General features: G+C 54.8%; 1 protein-coding gene across 1 annotated transcript in view; it reads left to right on the forward strand.

The window, feature by feature from the left end:
* Positions 1-17,493, forward strand: part of ARL15 (ADP ribosylation factor like GTPase 15) — a 281,488-nt gene that overhangs the window by 165,832 nt on the left and 98,163 nt on the right. The gene's annotated exons all lie outside the window — the stretch shown is intronic.

Consider the following 17,493-nt stretch of genomic DNA (forward strand, 5'->3'; position numbering starts at 1 on the left):
ACAGATTGCTAAACTTGGCTTTGGACACCTCGCCGTGTCTCTTGCCAAAAGTAATCCAGATGTGCATAATCTCCCGGCTGCCATATGCGCACCGACATGCTTTTCTATAATCAACTGTCTGTTCAGTGTGGTTACAGGGAAACGTTCCTTTTTATCAATAAGCTTTTGAAACAGCACTCACTCGATACATTATTTTACATTTAACAACTGCTCAGAAAAGCAGCACACGTGCAGTTCGGCTGTGACCGGAAGTGACCAGCCGCGTTGAGCACCGAGAGAAGGCACGGACGCGCCACACGCTAGGGGGGCCCTGGCATCTCAGGGCGGGGGTGCAGGCTGCCCCCTGCAGGGTGCGAGTCCCCGTCGCTGAGTTTCCGAGGAGTGTGGAGTGGAAGGTCTGTGTGCCCCATGAAATAGCCACCCCAGTGACAACGAGTAACACGTCTCCTAAAATAGTTAGTTTTGGAAGGACGTGGGAGAGGAAACCGTGACACAGGATGAAGTGGCCACATGGAAGGAGGACATTCTGTTTGTCGCCAGCCCCGTGTCTCCTGTGACTTCCTGTCCTGATTGCCAAACCCTACCTTTTTATTGAAGAAGGGGATGTGATACATTTTCTGACATTTCTCTAGAAAGCACATGCCAGGAAACGTCACTGCTCAGTTGCCATTTTTAATCGACACTCACCTGTCGGTGCGGCGACACTGAGGCCACAGGACAGGTGCACTTCCTTAGGGTGCCCTGTCCCTGAGAGGGGCGACCGGGACCCTGTCCGTGCTGCTTGTGCACGGTGAGCCTAGACGGGAGTGTCATCGGTCATGTGTGTCCTTGTGCGTGTTCGTCCCCGGCTGCCGTCAGGTCTTCCACACCATCCCTGTCTGTGGCGGCTGGCTCCGTGGTGACCTTGGCTAGTCTGCACCTGTGCAAGCAAGCCCACGTGCGGCGAGGACGTGGAAGACAGATGGCAGGGCTGACGGCGAGAAACGGCTTTGTGAGTGACGGTGACCGATAGTAACCAGCCCATCCTGTCCTGAGTGTGATGTAAAGTGACATGTCCTGCACCCAGTGACAGTGCGACAAACAGCAGCGTGGGGCAGATGTCCCCACCAAGGAGCGAGCGACCCAGTGGCTGTCTGGGAGGGGCTCTGCCTCCGTCATTTCTGTGTCCAGTGGGCAGCTCCCACTTCCTCATCAGCCACCGCTTTCCCCGCACAGCTCAGTGGGAGGGGCAGGCCAGCAGCGCACTGAGAAAGCGAGGAGCGCCGGGCGGCACCCAGGGTCCCGGCTCTGAAAAGAGAGCCCTCGTTGGGGGAGCCGGTCTGGTACTGGCTGAACCGCAGCTGCGTCGGACTCGCCCGCCCGGGCTCATGTGGCGGGCCGGGGTCTTCCGAGAATGACCTGCAATTCTTCTCTGCAAAGCTGAGGTGTCGGTTGTATCTTCCACAAGCTGCCAGTCGTGACTTTACAAAATTAAAAACATTTACTTATTGATATATTTTTTAACAAGTATACCTATACCCACATGTAATCAGACTGTTGTTTTTAGAGGGAGAATCATTTTCTTCATCATCATCATCATCATCATCACCAACACCATCTGGATTCACTTGGCTTTTCCTCACTAATTTTGAGTCAATAAAAATTTTCCAAATTCCTAGATTTGTCCAACTGTAAAAACCTTAACCTTTTTTTACTTTTAATAATTTTTACCAGTATAATGCCATGCTATTTCAAAGAGGCCCAGGACGCCTTAAGAAATGACGTGTGGCCCTGGCACTTCGAGCCTGACGGCAAGGGCACGCACAACAGCCGACGTGTGGGGCCCGCCGGCCACCCTGTGCGGCTCGCACCCAGCACCCATGTACCAGGCGAGCTGGGCGCCACGCGCTGCCTGAAGCCCTGGTCAGGAAGTGCAGAGCTACAGGCCAGGGCAGTGCGGGTCTGGGGCCCATGCTCCCGGTCACGCTGCTCTTCTGTCCCCTAACGGTTCTGGCGTGGGTACGCCACCCCGGCCAAGGGCCTGTCCAGCACTCGGTGGCCATGAGATGCCGTGGCCCTGCCTGATGGAGTGTTCACGGCTCGTCCTCGGGAAGCTGCAGTCGGGGTGAATGCACCTCAGAATCTCCCGTCCGCTTCGTTTGGGCTCCTGCCCCGGCTGACGCCTGCTTCCTGCTGCAGGGCTTCCCGGGTCTGGTCCCCCCCCACCCCAGCCCCCGTTGGAGTCACCCTGCACAGCTGGGAGGCTGACCGAGGTCACAGAGTCGTTCCTTCTCCCAGCCTCTCCCGAATTAGATAGAGGTGTGGAGACAGACCGCAGAACACAGCCCGCCCCTCGGGAAGGTCAAGGAGGATGGCCCGGATGGGCCTGGGTGCGTCTCCGTGGAAGCGGGACGAACAGACTCTGGGGAGACTGTTTCTGAGGCGCACGCGATTGTCCATGTCACCTTCTCCAGCTGTGTGTTCCATTTCCCGGAGTTAGTGCCCTGGAGCCCACTCCCACGCCCTGCCTTGCTTTGTGTCTAAAACTTCCTGTCTGGTGTGACTCGCACACGCCCCTCCCCACACTCAGCCTCTCCTCCCGTGCTCGCTGCAGTCTGACGAAATGGGAGGACGCGGTGTGGAACAGGGCGTCCTCGGTGCCAGTCCGTGACCACGGGCAGGTTCTCTGACCTCCTGCTCCTCGTCCTCCAGGCCTGTGTGGGAGCTTAGGTCAGAAACGGTGTCAGGACCGCGTCCTTGCCCCCAAAATGCTGGCCTTTTCCTGGAAGAGACAGGTGAACGAGGACACCAGCGAGTGACAGGGCTGGCACGGGTGGTTCATGCCCCGCACGCTACGAAGGGCTTTCGGGGTCGGCGGGGCAGTGAGTTCCGGTGAGTGGGTGACCGACCCTGTGACTGAAACTTCAGACAGGGAGCTGGAGCTCTGAAGTCTCCTTGTGAGGAGGTTCGAGCAGCCCTGGCCAGTGCGGGGTGTGACTTCACACGTGTGCGCTCGCTCACGTGCTGTTCCTGGAGCCCTGCTGCCCGGGGAACAGCACGTGGGCGCTCCCTGGGGTGACTTTATTTCAGAGTCTCCTGTTTGGAGCCAGTGAACGCAGGCGAGTGTGAATGCAGGCGAGTGTGTGCACAGCTTGCATGCGCGTTCCTCCCTGCGGGCCAGCAAACGAGACACTCGTCTGTGGGGTCTTGGACCAGAGGACCTGTTGTCGGTGCCCGTGGGTTCGTTCAGAAGAGGAGTCTTCAGACTGAACGGGTATGGGCGTGGGTTTCGTGGTTCCGGTGTCCACCACGGAGACTTGAACACCAGAGACAGTGGTCAGCGGGCGTGTCTCCATCTCTTCCCGACACGCGGTGCCCATGTCAGCGCATGCTGTCGGTCTCAGGGACCCTAACCCCCTCTGGGCTCCGCTCGCTCAGACGAGGGAGAGAGGTTTTGACTTTGAGCAAGTGCTGTCCCCGCCCCACCGGGGGTGCCAGCTTCCTGGCAGCTGCCCGCGGGTCGGCCGGCTGCGGGGGTGGCGGAGCTGACGGGGCCACGCTTGCCCCCAGGGGCAGTCTGCAGGCGTCCTCCCAGGCGCGGCGTCCAGCAGGTCTCGGGACTGTTTTAAGGGGAATTTGTTCAGTAGAGCCTATCGCGTCGCCCGCCCCCATAAACGTAATGGCCGGCCAGGTTGGCGATGCGGATCTAGTGTGCTACTTGTTCCTAGTAGTCATTTTTTTTTTTTTGTATTTGAAAACATTTTTGTGCTGTACATCAATATAGAATTATAAAGACGTGGAGAACAGAGGAGAAGTAACTCTGTCGCCCCGTGACCGCATGCAGGGTTTCTCGGTCCCGGCACTAGGGGCGTTGGGGGCCTGGGCGGCGAGCGCATTGTCTCAGGGGCTGTCTTGTACGTGGTGGGACGCTTCGAAGCGTCTCTCTAGCACCCCCTGAGCTGTGATGGCCGAAGTGTCTCCCGGTGCTGCCGCATGCCCCCCCCCCCCCCCCCGGGAAGCAAAACCGCCCCCTCCTCTGAGAATCGCCCGCCGTTAATTAGAGGGCTCCCAGGCCCCTTCCTTATGCCCCTGTCCTCGTACAGAATTATATGTGGTTGGTGTGCGCATAATGCCGTGTTCTGGTTTTTATGCCATAGAACACAAGCATGTTTGGTGTTAACCAGGGTACCAAAATGATCACTTTTTAATTAGCTGCCTGTTGGATTTTTTATGAATATTATAGCAAGTAACATCTTTGTGCCTGTACTTTTTCCACGTTAAGTTCTGCTCTTAAAGCATGTACTACGTTGCCTTTGAATTCTTTTCCTGCTTGTTCTGTTGGTGCTCGGGGCTCAGGCTCTGGTAAGGGGAGCCGGAGTGGCTCTGTGCTGGGCGGCAGAGCCTCACTCGGGTCGTCTGTGAATCTGAGGGCGTCCGTGCCCTTCACGAACACAGCACTCGCCTATCCTGTGGGGTGGCCTGCTGGGGACGTGCTGGGTGCCCCTTGCCCACGGAGGGCCCATCCCCCCCCGGGCCTCGAGCCCCACGTGGCCCCTGTACCTGCAGGGGAAGGCACCCAGGCTTTGGAGTCAGGCGCCTGTAGATTCGCTCCCGCCCTGAACGCTACTAGCTTTGTGCTCTGCGGCAACGTTTGCTCTGACACCTTCCCTTCTGTAAAAGGAGAGAAGATAGGGCCTGGTCCGCAGAGCTGCTGGGATGTGTAGAAAGGAGGTTGCCAATGCCTGGCAGCTGACTGCTGGTTGGAAGGGGCAGCCGCAGTGGTCACGTGGCCGCTCCTTCCGGAGCTGGGCCGGCACGGTTGAAATGCGGTGCGGGTCACAGGTGTGAGTCACCTAGGTCATCGAAATGTCCCAGGAGCCACATTCAGATAGAACAGTGACATTCATTTAATGCTGCCTTTTAGTTAACTTAATGTTTCCAAGTAATTTCTACATAATCAGCATTAAAAGTGATTAACCTTTTCCGCTCTACGCCTTTGAAATGTGGTATACATCTTTCCCTCGCTGCACGACTCAGTGTGGACCAGGCACGGGCAGGTGCTCGGCAGCCAGGTGTGGTTGTGGCTGCTCCCGTGGATGTGAGCACAGCTCTGCGCAGTGCGTGGGAGGTGCCCGGCGGACTCTTACTAGACCCAGGTGGAGCGTCTCCCTTAGGGGTGAAACAGTCCTAGTTATCCTTGACTTTTCCCTTCTTTGTAGCAGGGAAGAAAATTATTAACTCTCCTATATTTTACGTGGAAACTCTCAGTTTCGTGGCACCCTGTGGCTGTCAGTAGAAATACCTTCCAGACGCCATCGTTTTAACCTGCGTTATATCTTACCTGCTGCTCAGCACAGTGTTCGGTTCTGTTTGTCCAAACTCTTCCCTTCAGCTCGTCTTCGCTGAGTGCTTGCCACGTGCCCGCTCTGTGCTATCGCTCTCGCCCATCAACCCCTTGGTACTCACGGAACTTTAGTGGGAGCTGCACGAGTGTCTTCCCCACTTTCCCCAGGAGAAACTGAAGGCACAGAGTGGCCTGGCCCCACACCTGCGGCCACGCCACACCTCCAGGAGGCGGGCGAGTCGGGATCAGAATCCAGAGAGCTGGCACACAGCTCCTGTCCGCAGACAGTGCCAGCCGCGCTGGCCTTTCCTCCACACCCGTCCCTCCCAGCACAGGCGAGTGTCCTCATCTGTCCCACGCGGTCCCTGGCTGTCCTTGTTCCCCGTGACCTTGTTCAAGCTGGTCACGGCTCCCTCTGGGTTTCCTCAGTCCCTACTTGTGTCCCCGTCCACGGTCCCCGCCCATCCTTTGGGGGAGTGACCCCTTCCCCTGCACGTCTGTGCCACGTAACTGTGCGTGGCTGTGACACGGAGCCCATGCCCGAGTGCGGGAGAGGGGCTGCCTCTGGGTGGGTGGCAGAGGCCGGAGAAGGCTGCGAGCTGTGTGAGTCGGACTTGCGGAGGGCACTGGGCGAGACAAGTGGGGGAACGGCATGCCCAGCTTGTCTGTGACCTCGTGTGAAATTCCGCTCCGCACCCGAAGCAGAATGTTGGAGATGGTGCAGCCAGCGCGGGAGGGCAGCAGCCCCGCCAGGGACAGGATTGGAGGGAGAGCTGCTCGTTTTACAGAGAAGCTCGCAGACCTCAGAGCCACCGCTGATGGCCACATAAATATTAATAAAGCTTTGAACACCTTCCAAAGTAGCTTTATTTTTAAATCAAAAGTGCAAGACATGGAAGTGGTAATTCGTGTTGGTCCGGCAGACACAGAATTAATTGAGCTAAAGACAAGAAGGAGCGGCAAGCCCTTTGGGAGAAGAAATAATGAGTGATGCTGGGGCACCAAGAGACCGCAGAGAGCCCGGCCGGACCGAAGCACTCAGGCCACGGGCCCAGGAGGTCGCCGGCCTCAGGGCTCCTTCCTCCGCAGCAGAGTTGGGTCGGGAAAGAGGCCAATGCAGGCCCCGCAGCCCCGTCACCGCCCTTGCCCTGGGGGACAGCCCCCCCTCTCCACCCCGAGGAAGGCTCCGGGCTCCCCTCTCCTGGCATTCTGTTGGGCATGCTGCCCCTGGACCACCAGGAGGGCAAGGCGGTGTGGGCAGGACAGGCACCGGGGGAAAGAGGCTCACTGGCACCTCCAAGTCTGGTCCGTGTTTTCCAGACCGATGTGGCGCCCCAGTGCAAAGGAACCGCGCCGTCCTCCTGTTCCCTGGGGACAGTCGGTCTGTCCCCTCTCAGACCCAGGCGGGAGCTGGCTGGCTGGGCCAGCCCCTGCCCCCCAGGACGGCCTGCCCAGTCAGGGCTCGTCTCGGCTGTCCTGGGGCCTGCGCCCCGTCCCCACGCGAACGTCCCCCACTGCGGGTGGCGAGGGTCTCTTCTGGACGTTGTTGGGGGTGTCCCTGTGGAAGGGTCCTCATGGGAGCTGAGGGGGTTGGGTTTCCCAGCTGGGAGTTCAACACAAAAGGAGAAGAAAACCCAGAAACGAGGACAGACAGGCTCGGGTTTCTGGGCCCTCCGCCCCCACTGCAGAGGGTGCCCTCCCGAGCACGAGCTGTTTCTTCCCCTGGTCCTCCCCATGGGCTTCCCGGGAGGCACCGGGCACTGCCGGCAGCACACAGGTGTCCCACGCCCGGCCCAGCTCCTCTGCCCACCCCCCCTCTGACCCCGCCTTCCTCCTGCCTAGTGTCCTTCTGCTCTCGGCCTCATGGAAGGTGTCGGGTCGAGGCCATTTTCATCATTGTCAGAGGTCCAACATGTGGTGAGGAGAGCTGGTATTTTCGTGAATTGAAACACTTTCTTGGTGTTTCTTTGCACAAAATGTCAGTATGGAAAAGAACGTTTTAGCTACTTCCCCTAATATTTCATTAGAAGTAGAGTATGAGCCCTCACTGGTGTGGCTCAGTGGGTTGAGCACTGGCCTACGGACCAAAGGGTCGCAGATTCGATTCGATTCCTAGTTGGGGCACATGCCTGGGTTGTGGGCCAGGTCCCCAGTAGGGGGCACTCGAGAGGCAACCACACTCCCTCTCTTTCTCCCTCCTTTCCCTTCTCTCTAAAAATAAGTAAGTAAAATCTTTTCAAAAAGAAGTGGAGTATGAAATGCAAGGATTAATTTGCCACAAGCCTCCTTTCTCCCCCCCACGGGGAGGACGTCTGCCTGGCTCAGTCGTGCGGAAGGAGCCGGACGACCAGCGCGGGTCCTTCACCCACGGACTGCACGGCGAGGCAGCGACTCGCTCTCAGAAGCAGGTGAGGCGTCACTCTGAAGCCGAAGTCCCCCTTTGTCACTGCCGCTTTATCCCACTTCCTGCGAACACCCCCTAGAGGTAACTACTGCTGAGCCTCCATCTTTCTAGAACCTTCTCTTTACTTCCTCACATGTTACATCCGTCCATCCAGAGAAAATGGAATGTTGATTCTGTCTCTGTGTTTTTGCATGAATGGTGCAATACCAGTGTCTCGTGGTCTGCTGACAACGTGATGAAGTGCAGGTTCATGCCATTACTTCAGCCGGCTAAGCTGTCCCCTGGCAGTTGAAGTCCAGACGCCGTGTTGACCTGAAGGAGTGCGAGAGGCCCGCTAAACAAGCAGCGGCGCGGCTCTCCACGAGAGCCTGCCCGTCGCCCGTGCGTGTGTGGCTGGGCCTGAGGTGTTCATTGTTTGAAGAAAAACTGCGGACAGTCTTGCAGAGTCTCCGAAGAGAGCACGTTTCCCTCGAAGCCGCTCCAGAAGCACCAGACAGAAAGTCCTGGTGAGTGTGAAGACAAGCCAGGTAGAAGGGAAGGCAAGACGGCAATAACTTCTGGCTTTATAAACATCTTTTGTCCCTAAAGATCACACATCCTTTCGCCCGCTGATAGTTACAAGGTACTGTTCCTACCTCCGGCTGACTGCAAATCACGTTGGCTGAAATGAAATCTCCCTTTAAAAAAAAAGTTTCTCTCTTCCGTGTGTGTGTATGTGTGTGTGTGTGTGTGTAGCTGTACATCTCTGTTTTCCAAATCTGGCCGTCCCCAGTCGGTCAGTTTGCCATTGTGTCACTCAGCGTGCACGCTTACTGCCCAAAACCTGCTGTTGTCTGCAGCCACGGCTCCTGTTTGATCCCTGGACTGCTCCGTGGGCTGGGTCTTCATCGTCCTCTCTTGTTCAGGGGACACTGATTTTTAGGAGACTTAGTCCTCTGCTTAAGCACATGTGACTAGTGAGAGGCAGAGCCGGGGTCCCGGCTGGCGTGCACTCTCCTCGGCAGGATGGCGTCTCCCGGCACCCCCACTTCTTCCTTGAGCTCTCGGGGGGCCGCTGGCCGCTCCTTCGTCTCTGCAGGTGGCAGCTTCTTCCCTTGTAAAATGAAGGATTTGAATCTGATTTTCTTCAAGGTCCCTTCCCCCTTCTCCACCCCTCTGCTTATGGCTTTTATTATTGGTGACGATCATGGTGACCACTATTGGGTTCAATTCTTTACAGATCTAATTTACTTGAGTCAAACGCGTGAATGTGATTTTATTCATCCCCAAGTCTCCGGTGAAGCTTACAGGCCTCCGGCTCTCAGATGCGGGCCGCCTCCCTGGATCCCGGTGTGGGGTCTGGATGGCCCTCCACTGCCCCGTGCGCTGGCGGGTGGCGGAGGGAAGGCGCCGTGTGGATGATTAGGATCCAGGGGGAGGAGAAGGAGGCCGGGGCTCGCGCGGGGCCCGGGAATGAGAGCAGCGCGCTCAGAGCTGGGTGCTGAGGGGGAGTAGGGATTTGAAGCAGAGGACGAGACCAGGCCCCTGGCGACAGGAGGAACTGACGTCCAAAGGCAGGGTGAGTTCATGCACGCACACGGCAGCGTTTCATCCGAGTGCGACAGGGAATGAGAGGCTGCCCCTGCCACAGCGCGCGCGAAGCTGGCCGAGCAAAGGAAGCCAGGCACAGAAGTCCACGTGGCACATGATTCCATTTGTATGAAATGTCCAGAATAGCAAAATCCAGAAAGAGGGAGCCAACCAACGCCGGTGCTTGCCTGGGGCTGGGGTGAGAGGGCCCCTTTTGGTGACGTGGTTAAAAGTGTTCTGAAACTGGTTCTGGTGACGGTGGCACCAACTCTGTAAAATACTAAAGGCCGTTGAGCTGGATGCTTTCCATGGGCGAATTCTGTGGCATGTGAATTACAGCTGCAAACAGCGCCTAGAGAAAGGAAAAGCCCCGTCGGAGTGACAGGGCAGGTCGCAGCCACCTGGCACAGGGCCCCGCGGGGCAGGGAGCAGCCCTGACCCTCCTCCGCCCGATGATCTGTCTTAAGACTCTCTGGAGTTTCCTGAGAAACGACCCAGCCGTCTCCCCACGTGGCTGCACCACTACTGCATTCTCACTGCCAGTGGGGTGGGGTTGGGGGGGTCCCTGCTGCCCTGTGTCCCCACCAGCAGTGGGCGGTGTTCATGTTTTCGACTTTCCTCCTCCTCACAGCTGTCTAGTGACGTCTCCGTGTCGTTTTAACTCACAGTTTGTGAACGCCGGGGCCACAGGACACCTCTCACTCTGCTTGTCTTCCTGTTTGGCGAGGTGCCCTTTCAGGTCTTTCTCCATTTTTTTTTTTAATTTGTTTTGCTGCCCCCCCCACCCCAGATTTCAGGCTTAAATTCAAATTCCAGCCTTGCTATTGACTCAAAATGTTGGGACTTCCAGCAAGTTATGTGATCTCTCTGGTCCTCAATTTCTTGATAGTGAAAATGAGGATATTAACATCTACCTCACCTGGTTTTTTGTGAGAATATAATGAAAACAGTAGGGTTGGCAAGTGCTATGGACTTGACCTGCATGCAACAAAGGCGACGCCCGCTGTGCGCTCACTCACTCATCCTCCAGATGCCTGTCAGGTTCCTGTTCTGTGCCTCTGGGATACGCCCGCGGGTCTCCGTGTGGTGGGAGTTATAGAAGTCTTTTAAGCTGGATTGTGATGTTTACTCATAATTTAGCAAATTGACTTGGAAGAAAAGACCAGAGGCAGAGAATTAAGTTACTGGACTCTCCTCAAAGATCAGGCAAGGGATGATAAGAGCCTGAAGGTGGAAGTGGGGGTGCAGACACGAAGCGCTGCCTGGCGGCCGGGGCCCCTCGAGAACTGTGCGAGAGCCTGCGGCCACAGAAAACACTGCCCAGTGTGCTGCCCGGCCTGCCGCAGCCGGTGCCACCCACGATCACCGCCCCTTTCCTAACTCGGCTCCAGCTCCGGCTCTGCTGCAGGCGGACCAAACTGGATGGGCCCCTGACCCAGCCCAGGAGGGCGTCCACCCCCCCACATGGCCTGCCTCCTGCCCTTCTCTGCCGACCTGAACTCAGCCCAGCCTTTAACAGGTCAGGAAAGTCAACCTCACCCGTCCTTCGAGGATTTTTGGCGAACCCTCTAAAGTGATCAGTTCCTTCTCCAAAGCCCCGAAGCACTCTTTGCGTTATTTTTGATTAGTAGACCTTTTTAAACCCTATTTTTAATCTAACTGTGTGCTCCTCCTGGGCCAGGACTGCTTTCCTTCCTTTCGGTTTTGCGCTCGCCTCTCTCGGAGCTCGCCGCCCCGGATTACTCGGCAAGGGCATTGGGTCGAGTCGTTCTTTCCTCCAAAGGTCTGTGTGTCCCCGTCCCCATGGAAACAGTGCGCTACGGGGACATTTAGACGTTGGAGTCATTCTTCCAACCGCAAATGTAATCTTACTGTAATGAGCACCTTCGCGTGGCTAAGGAGTCAGCCGTGGGGGAGGCAGGAAGTAGCAGGGAAGCGGACGGACTGAACTGCAGAAAGTGTTCGGGCCTAGCCAGGGGACTGCCTCTCGTTCCGTCTTGAGCCTTTCCTCCAGGCTACTTGGCTCTTTTGCATCTCAGTGAGGAGTTATACAGAGAAATAGCGAATAAAAGGTACTGCCTCCTGTCGACTGAAATGCACGTGAGAGGAGTGTGTGGACCTACGGCCGTGGCCGCTCGGCCCCAAGCTGCTCTGGGACCCAGAGACCCACGGATGAGCTGAAGTTGTGACCAAGTTTAGGTGGTTTATTCCGCTGAGTTCTCGACTGACTTTCTCCAAGTTAAACCCTCTCTGTTGGCCGCATGGTACCATCGCCAGTGCCGATCGCTCTCGCAGTCCGTGTCTGACGGGACGCGCCTGCGTGTGCATGGTGCCGACTGTGTACCTGATGGTGCACCTGTGCTGAGTGACTAGGGCACGGAACTGGGAACTTGAGAATTTTGGAGCTCCGTCCAACAAATTCAGATCAAGGTGATGAAGAGGGCCTGGTGTCTGCCCCCGGCACCTTCCCCGCCTGTCCCCTCGGGCACGCAGCTGTGTGACATGCAGCTGGTTACCCTGGCGGGCAAAGATCCGCTTCCTGCTCTCTGTCCAGGGAACTGCTCTCCGGTCCAGCGTGGCAGGGTCGGCCCGCCGCCATCAACGCGGGCAAGACAGCGGGGCGGGCTCACCCAGCTCCCAGCGACTCCGCTTTGGGAACGTGACGTCACTACGGTGAGGCCCCGTCCTTCAGCTGATGAGCAGTGGTGGGGCGGGGCTTACTGCAGCCTTCATGAATTATGAAGGAAACTTCTAAGATGTTTCCTCACACATTCTTAGTCTGAAATCTGGCTTTCTAAAATCTTGGCCAGAGAGATGCTTTTTCAAACAAACAAAACCAAAAAGGAAATTGTGTATCCAAAATTGCCTTAAATGTGTTAAAAGTAGTTTAAAATAAAAGTATGCCAATTTAAAAAGAATACAAATTGGAAATTGTCAAATGTTTTATTATGTGATAAAAAGATGTTTGTGGAGATTTAAAAAACTTAAAGATTTTACGAACAGGATATGGACTAGTATTTTAAAACATAACAATACTGCCATTTACTTAGTAGTCCAAGAAGATTATCTTAGAAGAACACATCTTGTTTGGGGCATATTATAATTTATAAAAATATTAGGTATAGAATGTTTTTGTCTCTAGAAATTGTACCTGTTCCCTCTTGTGAATTCAAGGTGTGACTTGATTTAAGATGACCTGCTTCTAAATTCAAAACCAAAGCAGCTTTGAGTGGGATGTTGCAGATTTGCCTTGTACCCGGATCATGGACGTGCAGACAACGTCTGTGTGTCCTAGGCTGGCCCAGGCCTGGTCAGAGGCGTGAAGAAAGCAGTGGGCGGCACGCACGGATAAGCAAACCAGGGGACCGGCAGTCGGGACGCAGCAGGGGTGACGGCACACCCGGGACCGGGCCTGGGCCACCGAAGGGCTGCCATGCCCCCAGGCTCAGCATTGGGGGAGACGGCAGGGGAGACTGGCAGGTCAGCCCGACAGGGGGCGCCGTGCTAAACGCAGCAGTGCCACCTGCGTGTGGCTGTCCCCTTCTTCTGAGCGGGAAACGCACCCACAAAAAGACAGAAATCTCCTCGCTAGACCTGCCAAAACGCACTGGCAGTGGGCGGCCCGGTATGCAAGCCCTTCCTCCCCGTGACTCCTGTCGCCGTGCCTGCGGAGACGGTTTCCTGAGGGGAACTGCCCTCCTCGACCTTCCTGCCCCAGCACTAACTCCCGTTTCGAAGCCGAGATTGACGGGAAAACACGGGACCACGGCGTCACAGTGACCGCTGCAGGGCCCCCTCTGGTCTGGAGCAGAATCCCAGAGCGTCACAGGTCACAGGTGGAAAATCGGTGACACCACTCCCTGCAGCCTTTGTCGAGATCGAAGGGCCCTCCCCGCAGGAGCTGTAAGTGAGGCAGCCACCGGGGCTGGAGAGCCAGTGTCCCGGCGAGAGTCAGGCCTGTCTGGCAGCTACCGTCTGGGGAGGGGACAGTGCCCCACGCGTCCTGCTGGAGGAGCGGGCCTTCGCCGGGAAGGGGAGGGAGCCGAGGGCGGCGGAGGAGGCGGGAAGGTGTGGACGGTGCTCTCGGACTGTCGTCCTGCTCCCGTGTGCGGGGCACTGCGCCTCTGAGGCTGCCCTGTTGGAAAAGGAGACCTCCTGTCAGATTCCACCTGGGAAGAGAGAGGAGCAGAGCTGCCTCTTTACAGCAGGGAGGACGGCTCGGAGGCACAGCAGCCACGCGGGGGTGGGGGGGGGAACCCTGGGCCCTCCCAGGGAGGGAAGCAGAGAGGAGATGGGGCAGACCAGGGCTGGGGACCAAAATACGTCACTGTCGACAGGCTGGGCTTTGTCCTCTGAGGACTTCAGAGCTATTGAACGTTTTTGAGCAAGCGAATAGTGGGGGGTCTGATGAAAGAGAGCCCTGGGCACGTGGGCACATGGTCACGTGGGCCAGAGAGCTGCAGTGGAGAGCTGGGCGCCGGGTGTGCGAGCGTCCGGACGCCCAGGGAAGCCCACGCACTGACCTGCTTAGACCTGGGCTCTGGTTCTGGCTCCTGCTCTGACAGACTCATGGCCTTCAATCCCAGAACCTCGGGTTTAAAAGGGCCCTTCTGTGTGCACTAATGCAGCTACCTGTCCCAGTGGCCTGTCCCTTTAACGAGGTAGTGAGCAATGATTAAGTCGTTACATGACTTCAGAAGTTTTACGTGCCATGAAGCACACTCCAGCAGGGGAAGCCCATTCTCCCTGGGAGCCCCGATTGCATCTCAACTACCCCCCCAACACACACACACACACACACACCGACAGCTCTTCCTTCATTTCCACCCGCAGCAAACCTCCTGTCGCTGGGTGTTCAAACAGAGTCCTCACGTCCTTGCTCCGCCTTTGCTCCTCCGAGACAGTGGTTCCGCGCACCCGGCTCAGAGCTCCTGGGGGTCGGTGTTAGCCGGGGCTTTCTCCGGCGCCCTCCGCAGACGCTCTGGAGCCTGCGCCCTGGCAGAGTCGGCGGGTCGGCGCAGGGCGCCCCGAGTGGGCTGCTACCCCTCTGGACTTGCAGAGACCGCTTCTGAAAGAGGCATGTGACCGAGGTGATGTTTTAATAGTCCGGCCGCGCTGGGCTCACAGGGAGGCCGGAGTCAGTGGGACCCCGGAGCCTTCGCAGCCTGTTACCCCACCTGCCCTCAGGCCCTGGGGCCTGACAGTGGGGGTCACACCTGCCTCCTGTTTGTGGTCGTTATGGATAATACGGTGTTAAATTAAATTTACAGGCAATGTTGTACTTGAAATTCAAGGTGGCAAGGTTGTTGGACAGATGTAGTTTTAAGAAAGACAAAAGAACCATTGACAAGAAAGTAATCTGTATCAAAAGCCAATTAAACGGCCTCTGGAAAAATATGCACTTCCTCGGATTTTGCATTCTGTGATCCTTTCTACTTCTGTTGAAGCAACAAAATAGCCTCACTGCTCTAGGAATAGGTTTTCCATTTATATTGGCCGGGAGTGAGGATGGTTTTCCTGACACTAAGTTCATAATCTGTATAGAATGGTGTTGTTGTATGTATCTCAGTTTTTCCCTCGGCTTCTAAGCCTGGAGACAAATGTTACTTCCTCCAAGAGAATGTTCTGTTGGCTGACTTCAGCAAGGGCCTGACTGAGCCTGCTCTGTATTCGTGGGCATCTGAGGTTGCAGTTCTGGTCATAAAATCAAGTCCTAAGGAGACCTCGGCCCAGACAGGGAAGTCACCCGGCAGGAGCCAATAGGGACCCCCCCGCCGGTCGGCTCCTGCGTAGAGGGGTCATACCCAGTGCCCTGTGTCCGAGGGTCACAGACAGTCTCATGCAGTCACCAAACTGCACTGTGACACCGAACCCAGGGAGGTGGTGGCGCACTGCGTGGCCCTGAGGACTGAGAAGACGTCACAGGGGCAGCCGCCAGCTCCGCTGCAGTCAGTCTGTGGTGACACTGTGTCTTGTGTCTGGGGGGACCAGAGACGTGGGGTCCAAGCGCTTCGCTGCACTTTTGTCTCCATCATAAAACCAAAGGAAAGATGATTCTCTGGTTAAAATTTTATGTTCCTGGGAAGTTAGAGCTGGGCCTCCCAGGTTCCGTTGTCGCTCCTGTGTGGGTCGAACCTATCTTTGATTTTCTTGTCTCCGGGGACTTCTCATGCACGAGCTTCCTTTCGTCGCCACAGGGACAAAGTGCATGACTGCATGCCCGTAGCCACTGGCAGGACGGGACTCACGTCTGCCTAACGCCCTTGGCCTGGAGACTGTGCCGTTGAGGCCAGGCAGATTGAGTCAGGTTTTCTCTATATAGCGTTGTAATGCATAGTGAAATGCGAAATTAAGGAACACTGAAAAATGTGTCCAGACTCTGCTGTGAGTCGTAGGAGAACAAACAGAAAGAGGCCTAGGGACGATGCTCTGGCAGTGAGTTAAATGTCCGCTTGTCCGTGTCTCTTGTTTGGTCCTGGGATGCGCAGGTGGCACGCTCGACTGTGCACTTTAGAAATAGACACGGGGCGTGACTTCGGGGCCATGACAGTGGTTTCTCCAGGGACAACTGTCTCAACTTCTGATCATTCCTCATCGAGCATCTGTCAGTGTGATGATGTGATTTTTTTTAAATAAATAAGTCCAATCTATTTTGTTTAACCAAAGGTGAAAATTATAACTTCTGGTTTAGCACCAACCTTGCATGTAAGTTCACAGAGCGAGACAGAAAAAAATGGAAGTCTTGTTTATGTAATGTCAATTTGGTTTGCTCCCCTGTTCAGTAATTCAATTGCCTGTAAGTATTCTGTTTGTTTTCTTTCAATGACCTGATACTGGTATTTACTTGAATTTTGATGGACTCTAAGTGGACTTGGTAGTACTTCTGTCAGGGACTTGATGTGTGTTTCCACAGTTTATTCTTATAATCAAGTAAACTTCAGTTCAGCTTGGGACATACAAGTTGTCGATCTGGAAATCCTCAGCCAAGCATCACATTGGCAAATACACTTTAAAATAAATCTCCTTATAACTTGTCTAGACTACTGAGTGCTAACCACGTCTGCTCAGCGGAGAATCAGATTAGGCCCACAGAGTCTGATGCCTTCATTATGCTGTTAATGCAGCGCATAGTGTTTGGATAAAACGTAATTTTCCCGGTATATCTGAGCAAGATAGAAGTAAACAGAAACTTTTTAGAAAGGAGAGCAATTTCATTCCACTCACATGAGAGCCTCCTGCGTGCTCATCAAAGTATCCATTGCTACAACCAGCCATAAACTGCTAGATGTTACACTGATTCCATAGACATTATATATTCAGTTGGCTACTAAAGTATGGTTGATGTACATGACAGATATTGTTTAGCCAATTAAAATAGGCTATTAAAAAGTTATTTCTTAGATACGTAATAGTTTGAGGACTAGGGTGGGTAATTTGATTCCCCCTGGTGATAGGCCTATAATATTTGCAATGTTTGGAAAGCCTCTAATAAGAGAGTTTGCATTGCTGCCAAAAGCAATGGGAACAAATGAGAGGTTTACTTTAGCTTGCTAGCATCAGCATGACACACTCCCTTGCATTGCAAATGTGTGTAAGACTGTAGCAGCTCCAGTGAAACAGGTACATGCAGGTGAAGGGTTTTAAGTGACATCCATTTTCAAGTGTGCTTCAGCCTCTTATTAGTAAACACCGTAACTGTCCTTGAGTTCACGGTGGTTGCCGAGGTCTCTGAGTCAAGTGATGCTGAAATCTTCTGCATATCTTCTAGAGTGCATGCTCCTTTCACTCGACAGGTAAAACCTAATGACAATTAGGAGGAGGTGTTAGACTCACCGAGGTGACTCCTAGCTCCTGGTTTTCTAGTTCAGTGGTGAGTTCTTAATGTCCAGAGAGAGATCAGCTCGAACAGTGGGTCATTGCTTTCTCCGTGTCTACACTCATACAAGTATTTAATAAACTTCCCTTATGGGTCATAATTCTTCCTAAAAAATATGCAAACATTTTCTATATTTGAGGAGATATTTCTAAGCTTAGTGTATTCTAAATAGAAAAGTAAACAGTAAAATGGACAGGAATAAAATATTTTCTGAAACCTGATAAATGTATACTTCGAAAGTAATTTTACCAATTTCAGTAAGGTGGTTGAGAATTGTGCATTTAGTACTTGAAGAGAGCGCACTTTATTTGTAGTCGAAAA

Source organism: Phyllostomus discolor, chromosome 3 (assembly GCF_004126475.2).
Source record: "Phyllostomus discolor isolate MPI-MPIP mPhyDis1 chromosome 3, mPhyDis1.pri.v3, whole genome shotgun sequence".
In the NCBI taxonomy this organism is placed as follows: domain Eukaryota; kingdom Metazoa; phylum Chordata; class Mammalia; order Chiroptera; family Phyllostomidae; genus Phyllostomus; species Phyllostomus discolor.